The 27,350-nt window shown below is 40.4% G+C and overlaps 1 long non-coding RNA gene across 1 annotated transcript; it reads right to left on the bottom strand.

Moving 5' to 3' along the window:
* Positions 1 to 1,515: 1,515 nt before the first annotated feature.
* Positions 1,516 to 27,350, bottom strand: LOC104828612. Its single transcript, XR_774035.1, has 4 exons — positions 27,253 to 27,350; positions 4,668 to 4,773; positions 3,841 to 3,918; positions 1,516 to 2,630 (listed from the first exon to the last, which is right to left on the bottom strand). It is a non-coding gene; the product is annotated as an uncharacterized LOC104828612 (long non-coding RNA).

The raw sequence follows: 27,350 nt of genomic DNA, 5'->3' as shown, positions 1-27,350 counted from the left end.
TCAAACCCAAGCACCACTCTCATGCTTCCAGGGTCATTCAAGGCTTGGTCTATATTACAGGTTTTGATACAAGAAAACCTCCCACAGCCTTTCAGAAGAGATTTATGGATACCAAGAATGCCAAACTAGGATCTAAGGCTGACCTCATACTAGTTCCTCAAACAATCCAAGGTATTTCTGCTCTACCGTGCTGACGGAAGCAGCAATGGACTCTTGCCTGCAAAACCATGCATCAGTGCAATTGCTAGTGGCATGCTTTTCAAACACTGGTCCTAAATGTAGGACAGCAGTGATAACTGCTGGATCTTTAAACCAGCTATTTGCATCTGAATACAGAAAATTAAGGTTTTTGAAAAAAACAGTAAATGAACTAGAAATATGAACTAGTTGTAAACAGATTTATGCTTATAATATTTACCTACTTAATCCCCAAGCCAAAGGCTATCTATGACCTCGGAGCACAGGACACCAAAACACTTACCTACCCCCCTTTACATTATTACAGGTGAGTTTCTGTAGGCATGAAGCCAACAGTAAACATTAAATCAATGCAAATGCAACAGCTTTACTTTCAGAAGACAGCAGGAATTTAAAACATTGGAAAAGTGGGCCTGCAGGCAGCACCACTGTTTGAGTATTACAGGTGCTGTAATTCCTCATCCCCTCCCTCCCCACCATGATAATACAAGGCAACACAAATATTCTCAGCTAAAAAGGAATCTGTACAGGGAATGACTGTACATTTCATGTGACTACAGAATTGAAAAAGTGTGACAAAACGATTCTGCTCCCACTGAAAAAGAGAATACAACAGGGCCCCATAGTTACAGGTTCAGCTGAAACCAATGATGCAAGCCCAAAAATGTAGAAACTGCACTGGCAATTATGACAATTATCTAGTTTGGACTCCTTTAGATTTGCAGCATAACAAACGCATTTTACAGAGCAACATTCAGGAGAAAATATTATCCAGGCAAGAATTGCTCTGCAAGCAAGATAGGAGAGTTTAGTAACATGCACTGCACTTGTTCTCCAGATAGCAGCAATTGCTCCTGTTCTTTGCCCTTTTTGATATGAATCACAGTAGCAACAGAGAGAAATATGTACTTAAACAAAAAAAAAAAAAGCAGAATTATGTATGTACAGATGTTCCAAGTGTTGTGCAATATATTTTAACTATCGAAACCCACTAAAAATGCTGTCACTAATATTCATAAACTCTTCCCTGCGCTGTGAAATTCAACAACTACTATGATTGATTCTTGATATAAAAAGTATGTTTCTAAGCCCTGATATCTGTTCCAGTTTATTGTCTTTTTTTTTCCCCTGTCCTTCTTTTTGTGAACCGTGATACTTTATGGGAACTAATACTTATCCACAGTTTTACTTGGTGTAACCCACCAGAGACATCCTGCGTTTTGTGAAGCCCTGGTTATACCAATATAATACAGTAAAATAATAATAAATTAAACAAATGCAGGTGCATTTAAAAAACAAACAAACAAACACACTGTCAAATGCTGGTCTGCATATGAAGAGACCAAGGATTTAGATGCAAAGTACTACAGATCCTGCCATCAAAAAAACATTCAAACAAGGAAACAAAAACTTGCGCATTTTAAAAATTAAACACAAATCCCACCTCAATGTTATCTCACCCACGCCTATAAAAACCTCTTGCTGTGCCCACATTTGCAGTTATTCATTTATACCTCAGGAGGCAGCCTGGAGATGAGAGTAGTAGAATAAAATAATTACCTGAAACATTTTTAAAAAAATACCCGTTAAACAAATTACCTTAACTGGCAGCACTTAAAATTGGTAATTCTTCTTTTTTTTCCTATTTAAAAAAAAGTTGCATAGCTGTAAGATTTTGCTTTGCTGCATTTTTTTTTGTTGTTTTTACTCACAAGCAGTAAAAGAGAAGTTTTAGTTACTTAAATAGCAACACAATGTGCAGATTTCAACAATCCCTATAGCTTGATCAATATAAATTAGTTACCTGTCTTGGTTTTACTCTTTGGACTGCATTGTGACAAAGGTTTAGTTACAAAATTTTGAAATATAATATTCCTATGCAGAGAAGTTTATGTTTTCTGTTCTTGAAAAAAGTGAAGAACGTAGAACAGGGTGTGAATTCAGTAAATTAAGGTCACACTGTTAGATTATGTTTAGTTTGCCATTTTACTCTTCTTCAGCCAACAAGAAGGTGAAAACGTTCCCACTCAAAACCGGGGCCATCCTCCTGCACGGGTCTCAGATAGCACGTATCGAACATCTCCACTTCTACTCGAGGCAGTAGGAAACATGTCCAATAACCTGCTTCTTCACAGAACCAGAAGTTAAGCTGAAATTAGAACTTTGGCCTTCAATACAAAATAGTGTCAGTAATGTTTGTGGGGAGTCGATTGTTACAGATTGTGCAGCATTTTCAAAATCCCTGTGTGTTCTTTGCATGAGTGTTTGGTATACCGAGCACTACTGGCAAGTAACCGGTGTCTGCAATGCTTTTTCCATGTCACTGTCCATCTTTGTCTTTCTCAGCCACAAAGAACTATAAGTCTCAAGCCAGGCACGCTGTGTTCAGCAAGGGAACCTTACATCTCCTGTTTTCTGATCAGTGGAAGCAGCTGTTGACAAAGCAGAAGACAAAGTAACATCATTTCAGCTATTTCAGTATATAACACACTCAAACAGCATGAGCACAACCACCATGTTTTCCTTCCCCTTTTCCCTAAGCCCCCAGTTATTACCATCTCTGCTGTGAAAAAAAGGAAGCAGAATTTAACATGAGGTTAGACATCCATGAGCATGTACAGAGACAAATGTGTTCATAAACAGCATGCTGGCTTCTTCCACAGTTCAGTTGTTGGGGGCAATATAGGAAATGTGTTTGTTTATTAATTTTGGCTAACACTGCCCTGAGGTTAAAACAATTATCCCTGTAGCAGGATACCTTCCTTCAGGTTTTCTCTGCTACCCCTGCAACAACCATAGCACTGCAATGTGACCTGCAATGGAGACTCATGAAGCAAGATGAAACAAATGAGCAAATAAATGCAATCATGAAGTCTTCAGGTGTTTTGTTTGTTTGTTTTGTTTTTGTTTTTTTTTAATTTCCATCAGAACAACAAAACCAAATCCTCAGCTACCAGCCAGAATTTCAGGTATCTCCATTTCTCTAAGAATTATGATGACTGTTGGTATGTTTTGCAATGCTTAAGGGTAGCAGTTTAATGCAAGATAAAGTTTTCGAACTAGTCAACTAAAAGAATAAACCTATCCTTTAAACCGTTGACACTGACTGCAGATCTACAATCATTAACACAAAACACAAGCTGGAAAAATGTGAACCTCTGTGAGACGGGATGGATAGAAACGTGCTTATTTATTTATTTATATATTTTAAGCATTCTGGAATGCATTAACATGCAAGTGAGTTTGAAAATACCTAGTTTCAACTTTTTCTTATGATTCCAAAAGCTTTCCGTCAGAAATAAATGCCAGTACTCATGGAATAATCCAAAATTACACAACTGTATTATTTTAATTTTGTTTCATTTCCATGGAAAAAAATACCCTTTAAAAGTTAATGCTAAAGCTTTATTGGCACTGACTTGCCACTTTCCAGTACCAAAACTGGAATACATCATTTTGGACCATGCCATTTAAGGATGCAGAAACGTTTTACATATTGCAATATACGTCAATATTTATTAATTAATACTGCAGTTCTGAGACACAGTAGCAAATTCACAAATTCAAAAATAGCATAAAGAATTATTTCAGATAATCAAGATATTTATTATTGAAATGTGCATGTCTAAAAATAAATATTACCTAAAACCATGAATCTCGTCTTAATCTGATGGATGCTCAGGGCAAGATCTATTTACTTCAAACCATTCATCTATGCAGCTGTTGGATGCAAGACAAAAATTAAAACAATTGAGTATCTCAGTAACATTTAGCAGTAAGATATGAATATAAATTGGTTTCTCATAATTTCAATGACTAGTAGGATTTTATATTATACAAAGAAATATATGTATACACACACATCATTGGAAAATTTAATAACCCCAAACCACAGTAATGTTTGGATATCAAACACTTGAAAAACTATATTTCTGAAGTGTTAAAATTTTCTAAGCAAGCATTTTACAAGTTACTATCCGGCTTTTATACACAGGTTACTTCACTACTAACGCTATCATCTTGCTTATATCATTCACTGACATTTTACGTCCTGTAGTTACAGACACTTGTGAAAACAAATATGAAACAGGTTTAAAAAGTGTTCTCCCCTCTCCCCGCCAAGTCTATTAGTATTTGACAAAACTTACAGTACGCACAACCTAAGCTCCCTAGCCATGATGTGCACTCCTTCCCCATACAGGTGATTTTGCCTTATTTTTCCTGTGGGCTTTTCATGCAAGCATGAGAAGACTACAGTAGGGAAAACTGACTTCAAATACATTGGTGGAGATGCAGAAAGATACCATTTTAAAAACATCTTTAGGGTTGCTGCCGTTGTTTCTTTGTTGTTTGTTTGTTTTTTAAATGTAAAAAGCAACTAAGTTTTAGTGCTCCTTTAAGCAGCCCTTAGAGGAGTTACCCAATAAATGCAACCGTCTGGAATTTTATGCATCCTAAGGAATACTTGCCCTTTATGATATATGCAGAGGCAAGGCAGCCGTGCTATAGTATCTCCTTGCTGCAGCTCTTCCAGGCATATTGCACACTCCCCAGCATCTTTACTCAGCACATCCTCTGAAGAAAGAGCACAAGGTTAAATGGTTAAAAAGCAGGCTACTACAAGAAAAATGTTCTTTATTCAGAACATCAAGGACAGCTACAGAAGATACTGCTTGTCCTGCAGAAAGCCCTGTCAAGGTGAGGATCAGTCACGCACCAGCTGACTGAAGATTCCTGATGAGAGACCTCTTGGCAGCTCAAATTAAAATATGGTTATGATTCAGTTTCTTGCCTGAACAACACTGCTGTAGCTCAAAATGAAGTCCTGTAGGAAGACACCCATGTGGAGAAGAGGGGTAGCCATAATCAACAGCTAGTATCCCTTTGGAGTTTATACTCTCCCAGCTGAACCATACTCCACCACACAGGCTGCTCTGATCTGACCTCAGAAACCTGCACTCTGAACCACGCAGCCACAGCAGACACACACTGTGCTGATGACCCCAAGAGCTAAGATTGGAGAAGTTGGGTTCTTCATACAGATGGTACGTAATGCCTCCGGGGCTTTGAGGATTCATGCTGGGTGGGTTTTTCCTAGCTGTACCTTCTTCCCTGTGCTCGGTTTTCACTATGTAGGTTAGGTTCAAGCCTGAACATAACATTTCTCTGGACATAACACTGCAGGTAATTAACTAGGTAAAGATCTTCTTAACTTCTAAACACTTAGCCTATTATTTGCTTTTTCTACTCTCCTACTCATCTCTCTTCTATACATCTGGCTTTCTTTTACCAGCCTTGCCAGTACTCATATTTCACACCTTCAACCTCCCTCTTCTCACCATGTCAGCATGTTCTACCACATCCCATCCACCTTTTCCTAAGTGTAAAGTATGCAACTGTTATCAATAGGAGTGGGAGTTTTCCATCAGGGAAAGATCAGCACTGTATAGCTCTAACTCTCCCTAAATTCCTGGAGATACTGAATTTTCTGCAGCATTACCAAGTCCCATAACAAAGGAGGACAAAGTAATGTTACTAGGAATGCACAAGAGGTGGCTTTCACACAGAAGTTTCTGGGGAAATACATTATTTTTAATAAAAACCTTCTCTCTTGGATACTTCTCTTAGCCAGAATGTGGGATGCAGAATTCAGTCCTAGCACAAAGCAAAACAGGAGATCATGTAAGGCCCCATTTGCCACAAGTAGGTTAAAAGTCCCAGTTCGATGTGACCTCACACAGTGCACAGAGCATTCCCAACAAGGGACCATGTAGCAATGAAGGTGGCAAACTCTGGCAGATCAGAAAGGTGCACGCTTGGCTAAGTAAAGTCCGCATGTTCAAATTTCCACAGTTTCGTGAGAAAAGCTTCCCCTTTTTAACCAAAAGGAGCCTAAAGGGACTGTTTATGGAGGATACAGTTCCCAGGTTTGACTGAGAAACCACCAGCTCTATGCTCTTCTCTCCAGTGGCTCCAATACTCATCACTATGGCATTCCAAACACACAGAAAATGACAAGGAGACAACTAAAAAAGCTCTCATGGCACCAAAAAGTGAAATTAAATTAGGTCTACCTTGTTTCGCTTAGAATGACAGCAAGCTGTCTTGCAGGTGCTTGGGTTTCTAAAACAGTGCTTATTTCAGTCTCTGCTATATTCATTGGTTATGCTAAAAATACTGTAATGTCACGTGTGTAGCATCTTCATAAGGCTATGTGAAGAATATCTAACATGACGTGAACTGTTACAAAGAAAAATATTTTTTAAAGAAAAACACCAATATATATCTACCACAATGAAGAAAATAAAAAAAATGTATTTTACACACAGTAACTTTATTGGTAGGCATTGTATTAAAAAATTGTTTCTGTTGTTCTATCAGAAGCTGTAAACTTCCAAGAACATCAGAGGTACCTAAGAGACAAAGCAATTTAAACAATACAAAAGATCTTAAGAACTCTTCTTATCTGTCATTACAAAATCCTGACACTAAGAACTTGCCCAGAAGAGGGTGCTAAGGATAAATTCTTCCTTGAGGTTGTTGGTTTGCGTTTGTTTTGGCTTTTTTAATAAAAAGATACTACCCTCCCAGACCATGTCTTTGCACAAGTACTTTGCCAAAAGTCCTATGAGCAGATCTACGCTCTTCCCACAGTTAGGTTGCAGGAAGAAGCGCCATTAGAAATTCAAGCATGTATCATATACACAGAGCATGCTTAATAAAAGTCATTTTTTCCATGAAGTCACTCTATCAGATCAGCAGCTGGTACCCAAAACAAAATGGCACTAAGATACCTCCAGTGAATTAAACCCCAGCCTCCCTCCCTCAGCACTCTCAAGAGGGAAGCATTTAGTCAAGCTTTTGTGACAAAAATTAAAATGCCGTCCAATAAAAATAAAATTTATAAAAGAAAACATTCCTGTGAACTGCTTTCTCATCATTCCCTCTTGTACATCTAGCTTATTGTTCACTCCCAAGACTGAACAACGCCTGGGTCTGAACTCCCACTGAGCAATTTAACAAGGTTCTGCACCTTTTGGCTAACATTAGGGCAAGATGCCAATTTAAACATTTGTATCTCCCACCAGCCCTGGCATAAGTGTCTGAGACTCCTCTTCTTCCCTCCAGTACTCCCATACTCTCCCCAACTACCATTAGTCTCCCTATTGCCAATACCAGCCCTACTGCACAAGTCCCAGGCAAACAGCTTGCCACCCTCCCTGGCTTCACCCCAGGCTGAGCCACCGGGAACACATCAGGCTTTGCCTAGTCATGCCAGAGGGAGCTGGTGTGAACACTGACGACAGCTGGCATGGACGGGGCCTCAGAAACACCGTGGAGTTCTGCCACCCCTGCAGAAGAGAGTTTGTTAGCAGATTTCAGTGCTCCTCTTCCTCCGAAATGACGAGGACTTGGCATTCCCTACTTCTTATGTTAACCTTCCGAATCCTACCAAGCTCTTGTGCAAGAGAAAAACATAAATACTGAAGGAATTAGTACAAAATACCCAACTGCTATAAATGCCCATGTGCAATTTGGCACTGCATGTTAACAGACTCCAAACCTATGTAATTATGCTCATAATTGATTACACATGTAGAGCAACAACAGCAAAACCAAATCCTTCTTGGACCTATGACACTTTCGGTCTGACTCCTGTTTTGGGTTTGTGTGGCAGGGTTTTGGGAGCATGGGAGGGCTGAAGGGGTGGCTCCTGTGAGAAGCTGCTAGAAGCTTCCCCGGCTCCAAGTCAGACCCCCCCTGGCCCAGGCTGAGCCCATCAGTGATGGTGGTAGCACCTCTGGGATAAAATATTTAAGAAGGGAAACCTGCAGCATAGAGGGGAGTGGGATGTGAGAAACCCCTGTGCAGACAGCAAGGGCAGTGAAAGAAGGAGGGGAGGAGGAGGGGATGCCCCTGCAGCCCGTGGTGAGACGGCAGGCTGTCCCCCCCAGCCTGTGGAGGGGAGTGGGGGAGCAGATGCCCACCTGCAGCCCGGGGAGGACCCCACACCAGCGCAGGGGGGTGCCCCCAAAGATGGCCGTGACTCCGCGGGAAAGCCCACACTGGAGCAGTCTGTGCCTGAAGGACGGCAGCCCATGGGAGGGACCCACACTGGAGCAGTTCGTAAAGGATTGCAGCCTGTGGGAAGGGCTCACACTAGAGAAGTTCATGGAGGACTGTCTCCCATGGGAGGGTCCCCACGCTGGAGCAGGGGAAGAGTGAGGAGTCCTCCCCCTGAGGAGGAAGGAGCAGCAGAGACAAGGTGTGTGATGAACTGACCCCAACCCCCATTCCCCACCACCCTGCACTGCTGGGGGGGAGGAGGTAGAGAAAACCGGGAGCAGAGTTGAGCTGGGAATGAGGGAGGGGTGGGGGAAGGTGTTTTAAGATTTGGGTTTATTTCTCACTATCCTTGTTTTGATTTGAGTGGTAGTAAATTAAATTGATTTTGTTTTTTTATCCAAGTTGAGCCTGTCTTTTGCCTGTGACCATAAGTGGTGAGTGATCCCTCCCTATCCTTGTCTTGACCCACGAGCTTTTCTTTATATTTTCTCCTCCCCATCCCACCAGGGCCAGGGTGGTGGGGAGGAGTGAGCAACCAGCTTCGTGCTGGGCTTAAACCACAACACTCCCTTTTGACCATTTTAGGTGATTTGCACCATCAATCCCAGATAAAGAAAAAGGAGTGAAAAAACCTGTTAGACCTGGATCCGGTCAGAATTTGTTCTCTACTCGTTTCATACAGCACTCTCCTGTACCAACACTGGCTTATACCAGATGGAAGTCAGTTTAAGGGCCATTTAACACTGACTTTGAAATGTATGTGTTACGGAAAAATGTGTAAATCATTTTGCACAGAACCACTGCAGTCCAAACAATTTTTTTGTTTTCATATTTTCCTGCAGTGGAGTGATTCAGCAGATACATATTATTATTCTTATTTTTCTCTTTTCTCTTAAAAAAAAAAGAACAGTTTGAGATTTCATCAATGTTATGATTAAAACATTTATATGAGTGTACTACCTAAATGAAAGTGGGAAGAGGAAATAAGCAGAGGCCACATTTTTCCATTTCGCCCACACGTGGGTGCATACACAAACACTCACCACACCCCCACATCCATCTGTCTTGCACCAAATAGGAGGTAAACACTCCTCCACTTTCCCAGCCATTTGAACAAGTACTCACTAGCCAAAGACTGGTGTCAAAGATGAAATCTGCCAAAAGAGCATAGTATTTCCTTCCTGTGTCTGCTCACATACTTCTTCCTCCTCTATCCCTGGTTAATCCTACTACTGTTTTAACTTGGTTGTCAGTAATTTTTCCTCCTAAAATTCTGCTTTTTTCTTAACTAATAAATTCTACTCCGCTCCTGCATTTATAGCAAAATAGGTAGTACTGAATTAAAATACAATCATCCTGGCAATTTTGCACATACTTTACCAATTTAAAACTTCTTCTAGAACTTTTGAAAAATATATCCAACAACTATCAAAGCCACCAACTCAGCCATGGTTAAAATCATAGGCAACACCTGTGATGAAACAGCCTGTCTTTAAACTGAAGATTGCAGAAGCACATGCAATACATACCTTATCAATTAAGTCATTAAAATCTGTGCTACTGCTTTTTGTTTTTCTGTTTAAAACACAGGTAGATGTAGCCCTAGGCTCAGGAAAACCCAAGTCACAAATCACAGAGACGGCAATAGTATTTTGGGAAGATATCACTTTATAGCTGGAGCATTTTATTTCTCTTTAGGCATTCACTGGAAACAGAACACCAAGTTAGAAAGACCTTTGATCTAATCCACATGACAATTTTTCAAAATATCTATATTTCGTCTAAAACTTGAAAGCTTAAGTGTCTGTGGAAGCTGCCACTGCAGCCAGCTTAACAGTGAAGGACACCACAAAAGTGCACCCTTTCAGGAATATGACTGAAACTTAATCAGAACATACCTTCTGAACAGTATCTTATCAGCACTAAAATTGGTAAAACAAGAGCCATAAGAGGTTAAAAAATACTGGTGAAACTTCATTAAATAGTACATATTACTATATATCTGTTACACATTCATTAATTTTTGTTGCTGATTACTAAAAATTCTCTCAGTTAAGTACTAGAGAGTGTTTTTGTTTTTAAATGGAGTACAACAAGCTCTAGACATCTAGAAGCCAACATATTTCTTCACACTGTGGTGGGTTGACCCTGGCTGGATGCCAGGTGCCCACCAAAGCCATTCCATCACTCCCCCTCCTCAGCTGGACAGGGGAGAAAAAAATATAACAAAGGGCTGGTGGGTCAAGATAAGGACAGGAGAGATCACTCACCAATTACCATCACAGGCAAAACAGACTCAGCTTGGGGAAAATTAACTCAATTTATTAAAAATCAACCAGAGGAGGGTAATGAGAAATAAAACCAAATCTCAGAACACCTTCCCTCCACCCCTCCCTTCTTCCCAGGCACAACTTCACTCCCAGATTCTCTACCAACCCCCCCCCCCAGCGGCGCAGGGAGATGTGGAATGGGGTTTACAGTCAGTTCATCACACATTATTTTCTGCCGCTTCATCATCCTCAGGGGCAGGACTCATCACACTCTTCCCCTGCTCCATGAACTTCTCCAACGTGGGTCCTTCCCACAGGCTGCAGTTCTTCACGAACTGCTCCAGCATGGGTCCCTTCCATGGCATGCAGTCCTTCAGGAGCACACTGCTCCAGCATGGGTCCCCCATGGGGTCACGAGTCCTGCCAGAAAACCTGCTCCAGCGTGGTCTCCTCTCTCCACGGGGCCACAGGTCCTGCCAGAAGCCTGCTCCAGCACAGGCTTCCCACAGGGTCGCAGCCTCCTGCAGGCACCCACCTGCTCTGGCATGGGGTCTTCCATGGGCTGCAGGTGGATATCTGCTCCCCCGTGGCCCTCCATGGGCTGCAGGGGGACAGCCTGCCTCACCATGGTCTTCACCAGGGGCTGCAGGGGAATCTCTGCTCCGGCGCCTGGAGCATCTCCTCCCCCTCCTTCTTCACTGACCTGGGTGTCTGCAGGGCTGTTTCTCTTACATGTTCTCACTCCTCTCTCCGGCTGCCATTTCTGTCTGTCTCAACTTTTTTTCCCTTCCTAAAATTGTTATCACAGAGGCGTTACCACTATCACTGATTGGCTCGGCCTTGGCCAGTGGCGGGTCCGTCGTAGAGCCGGCTGGTATTGGCTCTGTCGGACATAGGGGAAGCTTCCAGCCGCTTCTTACAGAAGCCACCCCTGTAACCCCCCCCCGCTACCAAAACCTTGCCACGCAAAGCCAATACACACATGTATCGCATGAATTCATCCACTTTGCAGAATTTATTCTATACTTTTACTGGTATCACCTTCTGGGACGATCCAAAGTTTTTCCTTACACTGTTACAAAAACAAGTAGACAAGAAGGACCTGCATGTTCCACAGGTAACTTATTCAGTAGCAGCAAGTATGTGCGTATGTGATCAACATACTCTTATCAAATGTTACTGACTTGATTTACTAAATCTTTCCAGTTTTGGCCGCATCTGTTTTTCTCCCTCTCCATTCCTTTCCAACTATTTCCTACTATGCTTTTGTCTTCTTCACACCCATTTTTCCCAAAATACCATTCTCTCTAGATCTACTTTTTCTACCACTCCTCCTAACCCCCATCATCTCATTTCATTTACTGTTGCAATGCAGGCATTGGAGAAAGGAGGAAGAGATTAACATTATTAGCCACTATCTGATACAAGTAATATGGACAGCCTTCTTATTTGGGGTTAATATCCTTGGGAGAAGTAGATATTGGAATGGAAGAAAAAGGGACCATTATGCAGGGTGTGCTTCTCTCATGTAGCTCAGTAACTGTCTCTGCAACCTGGTGCTGGCTGCAAGCAAAACCTTTCTCTCCTACTCCATCCTAAGCACTAGGAGAGCAAGCAGTTTCTTTGGCATTCCACCTGTTTTTCAGTATTCTGGCTGCCACAAAAGGAACATCCTTGATTCAGCATGCTGCAGCTAGGGATCATTCTTTGATGACCAGTTCAGCCCTCCGCGGCTGCTCAGAAATTGAGGCAGAAATACACTGAAAGAGAACTGATTCGTTAGTGCTCAGAGGCCTCAATATCAGGAGGAAGATCATTCAGTTGTCACTGCAGAAGATGCTTATTTTGCCACTCGGAGCTTTCCAACCTACAGGGTCTATCAGCAGATTGAGCAAGGCAGAGCTAAAGCCATTAGCTTGGTTCACCTATGAAGACTTCGCCTTCACAGCCAGAAGCTAAAATTGCACTGCCCTCAGTGAGGAACATACCTTCTGAAGAAGCAGTGGGTTTCTGACCGGAAACATATCTTATTGCTCTAATACAAGCAACCTCCTCTAGATCAGATGCAAAAGGGAAGATTTTTAACATCTAGTGTTTTTACCTGAACCACAGCTAAGTGGTTTTCAGGATTCACAATACAAGAAAGTTGAGCATCTGAATATTCAGAATTCAGCTCTCCTGACTAACTTCAATCCAAAGTCCCTTTTATACTGCTGAAAAAAACTAATATCTGTATGCTAATCAAACAAGCACATGTCACAACTTTTCGCACACTTCCGACAGGCACAATAACCCCAAACACCATTGCACGACTTGCGTGGTAATACCTAGAACTTAAGCAATCTAAAAACACCTTTCCCACCACAATACATAAAAACATAACCTCTCTAAAGCAAACTAACCAGCTACAACAAATGTGACGCTTCCTCAAATAATGACAAAGCATTTGATGAATTGGGGGCGGTGGTGTTTGGCATCTCACTCTTCACCCCTTGCAACACAACACAGCAGCCTGTTACAATTTCCTATTCAAAGTCCAAGCAGTATCCTTGTTTTCCCCTTCCCTCTCACCTTGCTCAGTGTTGGTCCAAGACTGAGATATCTATATACAAACAGATACCCATCATGAAAGACTTCCTGCACAAACATTACCTACAGTCTTTGGTGCTCCCTCCTCTTAAAACACAAAGGTAAAGGAGAGGGAGCTCACAAAACAAAGTGAAAGTCGCACAGGAAAAATACTGGCAGAATAAGGCCTAAGTGGCAATACTTGTATCGCAACACTGGGCTGCAGAAGTTTCATTGTTTCTCAGCTAACCCAACATTTGAAGAACTGGATTTAGATTTTTGTGGGACATTCTCAGCTTTCAGAAGCTAATTCTGAGAAATAGCTAGAAGCTTCCTGTTCAGATAGATAATGATCAGGTGTATGGTAGAGAAAAAATACTCGCTTTTTGTTGAATAAAGGTAAAAACTGAAATAGTAGTGATACAAATACATTTTAGGGAGCAGGATGAGTATAAAAGCCTGTATAGTCCTGGCTACCTGGATACCGTTCTAATTAGGTAAACTAAACAATGCAGAGGAGAGAGGGATTTGTGCACTGAGGGAAACAGTTCTTTTGTAAAGAGGTCTGCTTCAGTAGCCACAATGGACATCTATCTGCAACTTTAAGATACATGGTGTTAATACAAGCTACAGTTCTGCAAAAAAAAAAAAAAAAAAAATTAAATCCCAAGTTTAAGTAACACAGCTTTCATACAATGACCAATTAAGACACCTTGCTTATAGACAAAGTCAAGTTTGCATCCCAGGACTCCCAGGGAAGAGCTAGGCTTTGAAAAAAAGGCTAAGTAACCTCAGAAATAAAGCTCTTCACTTCTGAGCAACAATATCCATAGCCACTCGTATGCTATAGTGATCAGTGTACCAACTTTCTCAGTCTGTATTTATACTTCTGGTAGACAGCATTGGGGTGAAATATGTACTCATACAAGATAAATTTTATCAACCCAATTGGACATGAAACATCTTGTGCTGCTGTCTTGAGATTTATTGCCAGAGTGACTATGCGTTTCCACAGTGATTCAAGATTTGCTCTCGATACAGAGACAATTATCTGATTAACTCTGAAACTTCTGCTTAGGCTACAGTCTTTCCAACTTGTTTAATCAGTCTGCTTGCAGTTTGAGATGCCCTTGAACGTTAAATCACCTCAAGATAGCTAAACAACTTTCTCCTGTTGCACAGACTTCTAAAGATAAGTTCCATTCACCACATCTGTAAGTACCATGTCCTTAAACTGTCAAATTTTAGTCTAAATACAGGCCAAAGAGCTGCACCTGTTCACAAATGAACCACAAATAAACAGTCTTGTCCTCCAAACATAATGTAAAGAGACTTCGTGCCAGCCTTACCCATCCTGTACTAATCATTCCAATTGAACTGATGTATATTTGTGTTTTGAATGACCCAAGGGGTAACTTGTTCTTGAATAGTCTTCCTTAGCATGCTGTGTTTGTCCCAAGGCTTCTCCCCTTCCTTCAGAAACACAGTTCCTGGGAGATGAAAATACTTCTAAATATTGTCTCATCAGGAGGCAACTGGGTGAAGAAGCCTTGAATGCAGCAGCACCAGACTAGCACCCCACCGTAAAACCACATCATGAATGGTATACCCCAGCACATACCATCTGAAACAAAAGCTGCTTATTGCAGCGCATGAAACAAGGAAGCTGCCTTTAGGCTGTTTTCTTGGGTTTTAATCAATATTACATGACCTTTCAGGTTATCAGGTATTAATCTTGAATGTCAGGAGTTAAATCAAAAGTAGCATGCAAGGGGGCAAACCCACAAGAAACAAAACAGCAGCAAAATAAGACTCCTTAGGAAACAGTGTAAGGAACTATCACTTGGGGAATACCTCCCCTTGGTTCCATGGGTAAGAATGATTTATACTTCTCAAGGCTGAGTTTACCATCAAAGAGGATCTTACACCACAAATATGCTACAAAAGAAGGAGTGGTTGAGTAAATGGCCAGGGGCAACCAGCACCTATTGCTGATAGAGTCCACTGCAGTTAGAGAGAATTGTTTCTTACAGGGAGCTGGAGATAGCTGTGATGAAGGAAACTTACAGAAGCAGGCAAGAAAGAAGAATACCAGCATGGGATCCACACATGCAGCTCTTTTATCATTTTTATTCTCTGCTAAACAATACTTCTTATCTTTGAGGAGTAAAACAAAGCAAAATATTTAAGGGCTACTTATACGTACCTGCCAATCTGTACCAGCACTAAGAAACTGCAATGATAGATGAAAAATCAATTTAGGCCTGTTGAGAACTTGGGATTGCAATCCAGAGATCCAGTCCAAAGGCGGCTGAACCATACAGTTTCCCCCTGAGCAACGAGCAGATATTAAGTCTCGTCATCAAGAGGGGCACACTCAAGAAAAATGAGAGAGGCCTGAAGTCCAGCTTGCCTTGCATAGCAGATGACTTCTTTACCAAAGGTAAAAAAAAAAAAACCAACCCCCCCCCCCCCAAAAAAAAAAAACCCACCACAACTAACCAGGCATAAAACCCCAAGAGTATTTATTTATCTACAGAAGCTTCTTCTGGTATTAAATTACTTGGGAATTTGAGTTAATGATTTAATGAGGAAAAGATACCACTGTATCAGGAGGAAGGTGAAGAATTCCTTTCATATACTGTGCAGAGACAGTTCTTTTCAAATTGCTTTACAGTCAGAAGGAAGACTTAACTATGATGCTGCAAGTCTGTTAAAATAAGCAACTTTTCCAAATCAACAGTGGATGTTACCACCAACAGTGTTCACAAAGACTGGGAAAGTAAAGGAGAGCATGAATGTGGAAGAGTAGGTACAACAGAAGATGGTTGTCTCCGATCAAGCTGAAGGAAAGACCTAAATTGGAAAAGATCTTGCAAGTGCAGGATTTTGATGTGACTGTACAAAAGGATCCCTACTGAGGTTAGGAAATCCCTCTTGCTTTCGCAGCTTTTTGAAGTGACTAAGCTTATTTTATCCCCAACATGAAAGGAGACAAAAAAGATTGCAGAACACAGTTTTTCCAAATGGCAAGGCTTCAACCATTCACCATCACTGAAACCATAGTCAGAAGCCAGAGATATTGCTTTGTAATAATTTTCAATTAAGAAGTTTCATTCTAGTAATGGTCTGCAATAAATTGAGAGTGTGATGGGGACATGCTGGCCTAATGAAATCTATGAGAACTCTCACCTAACACAACGTATGTGAAGCAGGTGCATTAGAAACCTTCATGGAAGGAAAGGGTAGGGCAATAGTGACCCTGAAGAGCAGAGGCAGAGAGGGAATGAAGAGAAGCAGCTCAGATGCAGTTAGCTATCCTATTACTCTGGGCAACATGGGTTACTTTAATGGTGATTTGTTTTGAAGTTGGATGTAGGATTTGCTTCAGTGTTTTGTTCACTTTGCCCTTTTTCAAGTTCCTATTCCAGGCTTCCTACAGGTGCCCTGAGCACAATGAGTTTTGCCAAGTCTTTTTTCCAGTCTTTTAACACTGGCCGAATAACTGACTCATTTCTTTGCAAGCTTGCAGAGGAGTTTTGTTTGATCTGATGCAAAATGAATGCATAGGGAGCACTAAGGAAGATGGCACGAAAGATGAATCTATAAGCCTAAGCTCGAAACAGAAGGAGGGGAGGAAAACAGGTGTGTCTGACTAAGATACTATTCTTAGGGAAGACACGATGCATTACTGAGCAACACACAATGAAAACACTGGTGCCAAAACTCAGTGTGCATAAAGTCTGGCTTATTAACCCCAGTGCCAGGTGCTAGGCCTACAGGGTGCTTTTCCCAGCAGGCTCAAGGTCAGCCTTCTCCAAGTTTAAACTGAGTGTCTGGTGTCAACATGCATACACAGGACAGAGATATAAATCAACATGCATACACAGGACAGAGATATAAATCACTGCATCATTTTTACTTGTCTGTCTTTTCTGCTCACAGCAGACAGACTGCTTTTTACAAGCTATTCCTATTTTAAATGCGATTATCCTTGCAATATAGATGGAATGCAAAACATATCTGAATGCAAAAAGTTCTGACAACTCTGAAAACTCCGACTCAATTTGATGGTATCTCAATTTTTCTGCTCTACGCTAACCCATAATCCAGTATTGTAATTTGTTCCAGCAAGCATAGAGATAGAGTATTTCTGGCGCTAACAGGTATCTACAGGTTTTTACTATCCCAGTAAGATACTGAGTATATGTGTCTTTAATTTCAAGAGGGAAAAAAAAAACCCAAACAATCCCCACCAATAAACCTTCCTTTAAGTTTTAAAGCAAATGGCATCAATTTCTAGATCCTAGCAATTAAGTCAAGTAAAAGACACCCACATAATTTCAATAATATTCAGCAATCATGACCATTCACAAATAATAATACAAAAAGATAACACAGGAGATGTGTTTAAAAAAAATGAAAGTCCCCAAAGACAATTCCCCAGTATTTGTTCAAAGTTTTATGCACATAATCTAGCAGTATATTTCTACAACCATATTAAAGTTTTATTTCTCTCCTCATTTTTTAAATCTACAGGCTAGCAAAACTATTGGACAACATCATGACAATAAGGCATTTCAGCTAATAAAGGCATAGATTGAAAGAGACTTCCTTGGAACTGGGGATTAAAAAAAAAAAAGACAAAAGTGTTAACCAAACAATTCCTCCCCCCAACTCTTCATCCAAACAAATAAACATTATTTACAGGCTAAAAATTATCAATGAATACCACATTATTGCTTAGCTACATGAAGGCTACCCAATACCTACTGTTATACATGAAGACTATCAAATTAAACTTCACACAAGAAAGGAGGGGATGAGAAACATGGACAAAATGAAGAAAATTTGATAAGGCGTTAAATTACAGATAGCTATTAGTGCAGGGTTAAAATGGAAGTTATCTGAGGTTTTTATGAGGAAACTTTAAACTTTAACAAGGTTTCATAAGCGTTAACATAGTTTAGCACTAGCTATAGTGAAGTTCTTCGTGTTTCAGCTGTGTGTTAAAACTTTGGGTTGTCTCTGCAGCTGAACAAGTCTGTAGCCACGTGAGACAAAGTTATGCAAACTTCAGGGAGCGAGGAGGTTCCTCCAGGGAGGATACAATACGCAAGTCTAGTATTTTTTACCTATGCCAGTATATAATCTATGTAATTCCTGTCAATAGGCAATTTACAGCCTGTTCCAGAATCACTGTTTTTTGTTAAAAATACTAAAAACTGGTAATCTTTTCTCCTGTCTAAGCAGTGATAATAATCCCCAGTTTAGAAGTGAGAGTACTCTATCATATTAACAGTGTTTTCATCCAGCTTGCTTCTGAAGAGCTAGGCTTGTTCTACCACTGAAGCCCCCTGTAAAAGCTGGACTGACTTCTTTTGTCATTGAAGGGTTGAGTCTGCAACTCAGAAGTGCAAGACTGTTTAAGTAATCAAAGAGTAGCAGATTTTAAAGCAAGATTTTAACCTGAAGAAAAAAATAAATCACAAGTGACATTTCAGGCAATACTTTCAATTGATCGGCCCTTGGGGCAGTTTCTGAGCAAAAAGGAGTGCCTCTTGTTCTTCTGTATTTCTTTAGAAAAAAATCCTGATCTGCAAATAAGCTGTTCTAGTTCCTGCAAAACAGTGAGGAATTGAGGGAAGGAAATACCGTGAAATTCCTACAGACAACACTCAATCTCAGCGAGATGGCATTTATTTTTAAAAACCTAAAGATTTCAAGTAGTTTTATTTCAAAATCCAGCCAATGAAACCTATTCTCTAAGATTAGGAAAAGCTGTGTATTTTCAAGTGTTTCATTTCCACAGAGCAGCTACAAAACATAAGCCAGTTTGCTGCTAACAAACGAGTAAAATCTCAAGGTTTTAGAGGTATCAGCTTTAAAGACTGCAGAATTACCATACAAAACTAGGAACATTATTTCCCCTGAAGCTAAATTCCCAGCAGTCACAAGACTGCAGCAGTTGCAGACACGATTTATGACATCCTCCGAATGACCTCTCAAAGCTAAAGACTGATTAAGTGTAAGACATGGAAGGTAGCTCCTGTCTGCCCGCATCACATGATGTGGAGTCACGGCACAGTGAGCATTTGCTACCGAGCGAACAAAACTGTCCCTTAGCTTTCTACTGCATGCAGCACTGCGCTGCCATTATATAAGAGAAACACAATGACATACAGCACAATATATCGGGTCCTCTTCTAACCCGATCTGAATCGCTCCTCGTGTCACCTGCAGATGTTCTTTGCACTGGTTCACAGATTTATCTGTAATTTTCTAGGACAAGAATTGTCATTTGACCTTAGCAGCGCTGTCAGTACGAAAGGAAGACAACGAGGTTAGGAGTAGCTTATAAGGAAAAGAAACAACTTGACCTATTCAGCACATGAATGACCCTATTTTCTCTATCTCTTCCAGAAACAAGCAGGCTTGTTCTATAGCTGTCCAAAGCTTACTGTATTTATCCAGTGCTGCATATAAAATACTCCCATGGCACATGTATGCATTTATGTAAAGGTGATTCCAATGTACTGAGAAAAAAAATTGTTGTCCCACTCTCAAGAACTGAATTAAGTATGAGGTGACATTGCAACTATTTTGGCTAGGAGTGATTTGCAATGGCTCCATCACAGGAATTCAGTCTAGCAGACTTAAGCCTGGCTCAAGGCAAAGTATGCAGAGGAGCACCCACCAAATATTCTTCTTCTCCCCAAATGTTCATTAAAAGAGTAAGCTGCATTCACAACAAATCAGAGAAAAGTTTAAGATCTGAATGGGTGTGATCTCTGCTGTGTGTGTGCAGGAACCAAGTATGTCGGCTTCACTTCATTACAGCAAGAAAATTCAGCATAATCTATTGAGCATCCCCAACCTGAACCATGAAAGTGAGCTGTCATAGCTTCTTTAAAAACCTATGCCTCCCTTTCTTTTACATGAAAAGTAAAATAATAAGCAATATTGATACCTCAACCACTAAACCTCCAAGATTATATCTTACCAAGATAAATGGGGCAGCCTGCAGTTCTGGGAACTGCTGTTCCAGACATTCGAAGCACTTCCCTCTCAGTTACACTAAGTTCCCACTTCAGGAGCTTTCTTCACAGCTACACCATTAGAAATATACAGCTTACTTTTTTGACTCTGTAGCAAACGGTTGACAGTTTCTGGGTTTGGAGGAAAGATAAGAGACTGCAGCCTCCAGAAGCGCTGCAACTCCACAGTATCACAGACTGACCCAATTCATCCACTGATCTGAGGCTGAAATAGGGTCACCGAAACAGGTGTGTCCCCCCTTTAGGAAGTAGGTACACATTGAACTTGAGTGTGGTTTTATTTAGTGACATTTGTCAGCCTTACTCTTTAAAATTAAAAAACTCCCTTCCAACAAACCTGAACTGTAACAGGCTGCTTTTGCAGTGATGCTCTTGTGAGGTACCAAAAACTGCTGAAGAAGAGATTTGGGATGGTTGGTAGGAAATACAGCTTCACTGAACAAAAGGGAAGAAGAGCTAGAGTTTGCCACTGTTCTTCTTGGCAGTCTGGTTTGGACAAGTAGCTATCCACGGCCTACACTGGTGAACACCAGTGAAAGCTTCCTCCTTGTTCAAATGTTACCAATTCCCAAAGGGAGAAAGTACAAACTAATCAATACGTTTTAATCAAGTTCTTCAAACACAATTTCCCTCCTTAAAATTGTAACAATGATTCGCAAGACAAGCTATAAAAAGTCTGAGCTGTTATTCTACCAATTCACAGAATAACAGCTGTGCAAATGTCTGAGATTAAAATTTTGTTTACTATAGTCATGTTCTACCATCACTACATTAAGCAAAATCTCAAAGTTGAACAGATGTTTAACAGTTCTAATTCTTTTCAAGAACTACTGAAGAAAACCGTTTTAAAGCATCAGGGAAACGGAATGAACCTCCTACATACTCTGGAGGATGTTCATGAGTACAAAAGATCAAAACAAGTAAATGTCACTATTTTAACTGCAAGCAGAGACTATGTGTCTCTTTATGTGTCCTCTTAAACTACCTTATAAAGTATGCTCTTCTCCCTCCACAGCACCCCTCAAGACAGAGCACAGAACCATCTAGGGCAGAGCAAGAAGCTAGAAACTTTTAGCCAAGAATCTTGTTAAACTCCAAAAATGGAAGAACTGAGAAATTCTGTGGAGAATTTTATACCTCGGATGAAGTAGAATGAAAGAACTGATTTGCCTTAGTATTATTTTGTACTGCTTTGCTGAACGTCTAGTCCTATTAAAGGATGAGAACAAGGAGGAAGGCTTAAGCTTTTCCAGGCAGACTGGCAAGATGTCCTTTTGCAAGGTCTTTTAGGGTATGATCTCAGGAACTGTGGCAGAGAAGTGAGCTTGAAGTTAGCAATTCTTTTCATTCCAGACTGAAGTTTTGAGTGCATCAGTCAAAACAGTTGATGGCATCAACCCTGCTGAGTAAAATACTTTCCCTTTTTTTGTGCACAGAAGTGACAAAGAAAATCAAGTCACTGCAGTGGGCAGAACTGCCAAAATCATGTATTTCAGTGGTCCAAATGTTAGGTCAAGGTGTGCTATTTTTCTTCCCTTCTACTGAGCAATATAAACTGAGTAAGTTCCAGCACAAATAGCTTGCCCCAAAGATGTTGAAACAGCCACTAATCAACAAAGCCTGTAACTTGTGTTAGAAAAAATTAGGTCAGTCCCTTTCACAAAGAATGCTTCCAAAACATTTTTTAGTCCTTTAGGTGACTCACACCAATCTTCTCTACTTTTGATCAGAATAAATATGTTAGGGCTGTCATTTAGATGTTGACAACTCCTTTAGCAGGATTATTGCTTATACAGATTCCAGCTCAGGATTCTGACACTCACTCACATGCAGGCCTCAGCATGTGGCAGTACCAGCATTTCTCTTTCCTCACAAGAAAAAAAAATTAACCCAATACTTCAAACTGATTTAGAATAAACAGCGTATTTATATCCTTGTGACAAAACTCTGCTTTGCATCTTTGCTAATCTCAATCAGCTGCACTACTGTGGCCCAAGTCACTTTGAATTTGGTTAGATGACACGGGAATATTTGGCTAGCTGTGCATGGTGTTACATTTGAACACCCCAGAAGACAAAGTACATTGCCGGACGGGAAGATCACATCGAGTTTCACTCATGTTTTCCTTCCAGTACATGTACCTAGTCCACATACTAATCCTCCATTCAAAACAGAGCGGGATAAACTTTAAATATAAAATTATATATGTAATCCCTGCTATCTGTGATGTTTGAACCCCTGCTCTTTTTTGGTGTGACAGGGCTAAAAAATTCACTTACTGTAATTTAAAAAGAATAATTGTAAAGTCATTACCTTTACTAAAGAAAAAAACCTCTGCCAGCTCACACACTGGATGTCTCAACATTCTCCCTCTCTGAAATTACACTAGCAAAAACTTTTCCCCTTAAAATGAACCTCAGTAAGTATATTGGCCAATAATCAGACTCACTGCCGTATCCGAATTAAATGCAGAGCGGTCTGAGTGAAAGCAGCACTGATGTCAAAGCAGCACCACCCCTGAGCAAGCAGCTTTGAGGAGACCCGCTTAGAAAGTTTCCAGTAGAACCGCGTTCCAACACAAAGTGCTGACTTGATGAAACCCAAAATATTCCACAGGAATGTGCTAATTCAATCAAAACTTTTGAAAGAGGACAGGCCGGCTCGCCAAGCCGGCCAACCAGTCTACTGAGCTGACTGGCTCTCTCCAGCTCTCCGGGGTCACTGGCTTCCCCATCTGGCCAGGTGCCAGGCTGCTAGTCCCTGCTCTCAGAGGGGCCCTTTAAGAATAATAATAATGATAATAATAATAAAGTCTTACAAAGTGTCCTGAGAAACAAAGGAATTTTAAAATGAAAAACAGAATTACTTCAGAACCAACTGCAAGGTTTCTTCAAGAGGAATTGTTTGGATTTGTTGCAAAGTATCTAAAACTAGTGCCCCTAAAGACACAAGTCTCTCCTGTGTCTTCTCAATTTTTATAGAACACATTCCAGTGAAAAAAAGCATCAATACTGTAACAACACAAAATGAACAATAATTATATTCCAAACCTAAACTTCACCAGATAGGTCTAATCATCAGCAGGGAGTTAAAGGCAAGTTGCTTCCAAAGCACTGTTATTCAATTAAATGCCCCTGCCTGAGCAAAACACAGGGCTACCTAGTAAGCAACACCTTTTTCAGAGTAGCCCCTAAGTGGGCTCCCTGCATAACTCACCATGGCAAACTTGAACAAGATGGTGCAAGGGGCCTCATTTTATACTTTGGAGAAGCTCAAAGGAATAGGTGTGACTATATAATATTTCAGCAGTGGTTTTCAAAACAAACAAACAAACAAAAATCTGTCAACTAGCAAGCAACCCACTTTCTTCATAAAACTGGCTTTTAGCAACCTGTGGCTAACCCATGCATGGGACCTATTCTGGCTTCTCAGCAACTCAGCAAGTAACAGTATGAAGACAGTTTTTAATTGCTAAAAAAAGCAAAGCTATTTAAGACAGTAACTTGAAACACCATAATGTTTTTTGCACAATTCCATTCATTTAACCAGCTTTTGTATCAAAATGCCTAGATATTGGTTCATGTGTGAGCACCACAAGTAGTTTAAGAGATACTTGGAAAAAAGTTCCACAGAAAAAAGAAAGAGCTCTTTTCACATGCCAAATTGAGTCAGCAATGAGATCTCTGTTGCAGGCAAGTCACATGATTTTGAAAGAATAAGGCTAATAAAATGTACCGATTTATTTATATGAAAATCAGCACAACTTCCAGCATAGAACTGGGACAAATTTGTGACCACTCTCTTTCAGAAAACACATGTAAATCAGACAGCTGCCAGAGTTTGCCGTTCACTGACCCTTCCTACTGCCAAATGCAATGCACAAAGGTAGCTCAGAAAGCAATTAGAGATTGGCTGGGAGGACTCATTAATTTTTTTAAACTTCAAATCACAGCTAAACAGTCCTGTAGCATTTTTCTGGGGAAGACTGTATGTCTCAGACTCACATTTAAAAAGAAAGGTTTGTCTTCTCAGAATGACAAAATACAATTTGCTCCCTGTTGTTTCTTAGAAAGAGCAACTAATACATTTACAGTATCATGAGGAAACACATCTAGAACAGAACTAGACATAAGCACAGGTCAATCCAACTGCTCAATTTTTAAATATCTCACCACCTACAAAGTCTAAGGCTCCCTTCAATGACTTGTAACACAAAATTCAGAGAGAAAAGAAGGTAAGGGGAAAAAAAAAAAAGGAAAAAAAAAATATTTTCCCTGCTAGTGGTAATAGGACTGGGAAACCACCAGTGGCAAACACAAGCAAATGATGCCTACTTGGCTCCATTTCAGTATGTACAGCATAAGGCCAAGATAACAATGAGAAAGTAAACCATAAAGAGATGCCTTCCATTTTGGAAGAAGGTTTCAAAAGTTGGTATCAGCATGTTTTCTTCTCTCAAGGAAAACTTGAGATGCCCTTCTTATGACTTATGACAAAAAGGCAGATCCATCACTGATGTCCTCATCATGGCAAACAGCAAAATATACAAGAAAAAAAAGCATGCATATACATATTCATATGCAATTCTGGGCCTGTAATCATGGCAGCATTAAGTTACCAATCTGCTAGTTAATTCTCTTTCATTAGCCTCATTAAAGGGATCACAGTCATACCACAAAGTAACAACTGAGTGCTGCACAACTCTGCAGCCATATTCTCAATTTCTTCGTGCTGCAGTAATTTAAATAACCAGCTATAGGCTATAATTTAAGATTTAGTCCACGACTCCAGGAGCTAACCAACTGGAGCTACAAGGATCAATTCACAGTTCTATTAAGCGTTTATGAGAATGAGACCACACTTAGAAGTAAGTGTCTCTCTCAAACCAGTCTATAATTTAGTAGTTTTGTCCTTTCAAGCTTATATAACCATTTCCTAGAATGAGTTTCTGAGGCTCTCTATACAGCAGACACACTCCTAAATTGAGAAATTACATGTTGCTGGTAATAACTCATATTGCATTGTCCACAACTGCTTTTGTCGGGTTGCAGATTATCCAGAGAGTAGCTTCAGATGCCACTCACAGGTTTTACTTCTGCTCATTTATATGGACGTTTGTTGACTTAACGGACTGCGCAAAGGTAACAAGATGGCCCAAAGGAGCTCCAACCAGCAGCATGCCAGCTGAAAGAAACAGTGCGGGGGGGGGAGTTGAATATGGCACTATTGTGATGCAAATGAACATCACAAACAATACTGAGAGGTTACATTATGTAATTGCCATTTCTTTGAAAGAAATTAGTCAGCTGAGTGCACTCATATGTACATGTAGGGAACAGCAGGGGCAAAGGATTTCAGTCAGTCAGCTGGTAACTTGTGGATATCCCATCTGTTGGATTACTGCTAGAACTTGCTCTCTGCCAGCTTGCCTTCTCCTGCTCTACCCTAACTGATCCCAAGTGCATTATCCCTCCCCGAATGGGGTGACTAGCCTGCTTCTCCCTGATGTTCAACATCCCTCAGCATGCAGATTCTAACAACTTTTCTTGGAAAATGCTTAGTCCTAATTTACAAAAGGCAAAACAAAGAGAAACAAAGCCCCCTCTGTTCCATGAAGTCAACCTTCTAAAATATATATGTGGCAACACCAGGAGAAAAAAAAAAAAAATTTACTTTTCCTGAGTGCTGTGCTTTGAAATGGATTTCACAACTATAAGTATATGATTTCAATTTATTTTTGCAATTAAGGCCAAGCATTATTGCTGTCCAGACAAAGAATAAGGTGGGCCCTACCACCCTTTAAGACTTGTTCCAATTAAAAAAAAAAAAAAAAGCAAGCAGTGTAGGATACCATAACAGCAAGGGTACAAGGAGGGTCAAGGAGCCCATAACACTGCAGGTTATTTATATAATAACTAACTTCTGTTGGAAGGGACCTCTGGAGGTCTTCTGATCCAGCCCCTCACTCAAAGCAGGGCCAAGTTAGAGTAAGTTGCTCAGGGCTTTATTCAGTCAATTTCTGATCATCTCCAAGGATGGAGATTGCACAACCTCTTCAGGTGCCTGCTACTGTGTTTGACCACCCTCATTACACGGCATTTCTACCTTACATTGAATTAGATTTTTCCCTGATGTTACTTGTAACCACTGACTCTCAACTTTTTGCTTTGCCCCTCCAAAAAGAATCCGACTTCCTCTCCTCTACAATTTCTTTCTAATTGCAGTCTGCTCTCACATATTCCACATCTGGTGACCGGCGTGCTATAAGCTCATTCAGGAGGCACTGTAAGATTTGCTGATGGTAGGGCAGCTCTGCCAAAGTAGGCACTAGGATTTCAGTAACATCTTCTAATTCCTAGTTCTCGGAAACCTTTTGGTGTGCTTTCCATAGAACTGAGTGTTAGTCTAAGCCACGGCGATAGAAAGGTTTGATCCCAACAGTGGCAAAAGTCCTGTTTGCCATGCATCAAAGGTTGTCTAGAAGGAGAGCTTAGTGGTATGGGGAAAAAGATAGAGCTACAACAGGTGATTCACTTGACATTGGCAAAAGTCTCACCAAACCCACAAAAAATGAAGGTAAGACATAAATATCTATCAGTCCTTATGAAGTATCACATACGCAATCAGCTGAAGAAAGAGAAAGTTCTTTAGCTCCTTCAAGAAAGGGTAATTTTCTTGAATAAGGTGCAAATGCACAGTGCGTCGAGTAACAGTCCTTAATAATGTCCCCGGAATGAGACTTGATTGACCTACCTCACTACTTGATGTCATTAGATGAGAGGACGTTTAAACTACATATCTCAAGTGGGCACTAAATAGACACTGACCAATATCTGATCTTGTGGCCAAAAAAACCCAGAATACATACACTGAAATAGGAATAATTTTATATTCGTAGAACAAGTGAACAGTGTAAATTATATTAGCATAAAAAAAGACCAAGTTCTTAGGAATTATTTTCAAAAAATAAAAAAGCAAAAAACAGACACTATTTCTGAGTCCACTGAATTAGTTACTAGAGTATTTAATAGAGTTATTATCACACTAATGTTTAAAATTAATAAATAATTTTCAGCTTATTTCTTTCTTACCATTGTAGGTTATCCTTGGTTTTGTCAAACACATCACAAGATGTAAATCCATCTCATCGGAAGATACAAATTTTGAACATACAGGGCACTTGAATCCT

Source organism: Haliaeetus leucocephalus, unplaced genomic scaffold, assembly GCF_000737465.1.
Source record: "Haliaeetus leucocephalus isolate CR32 unplaced genomic scaffold, Haliaeetus_leucocephalus-4.0 Scaffold159, whole genome shotgun sequence".
NCBI lineage: Eukaryota > Metazoa > Chordata > Aves > Accipitriformes > Accipitridae > Haliaeetus > Haliaeetus leucocephalus.
The sequence above is the reverse complement of the archived record's forward strand: the minus strand, read 5'-3'. Positions and strand labels throughout refer to the sequence as shown.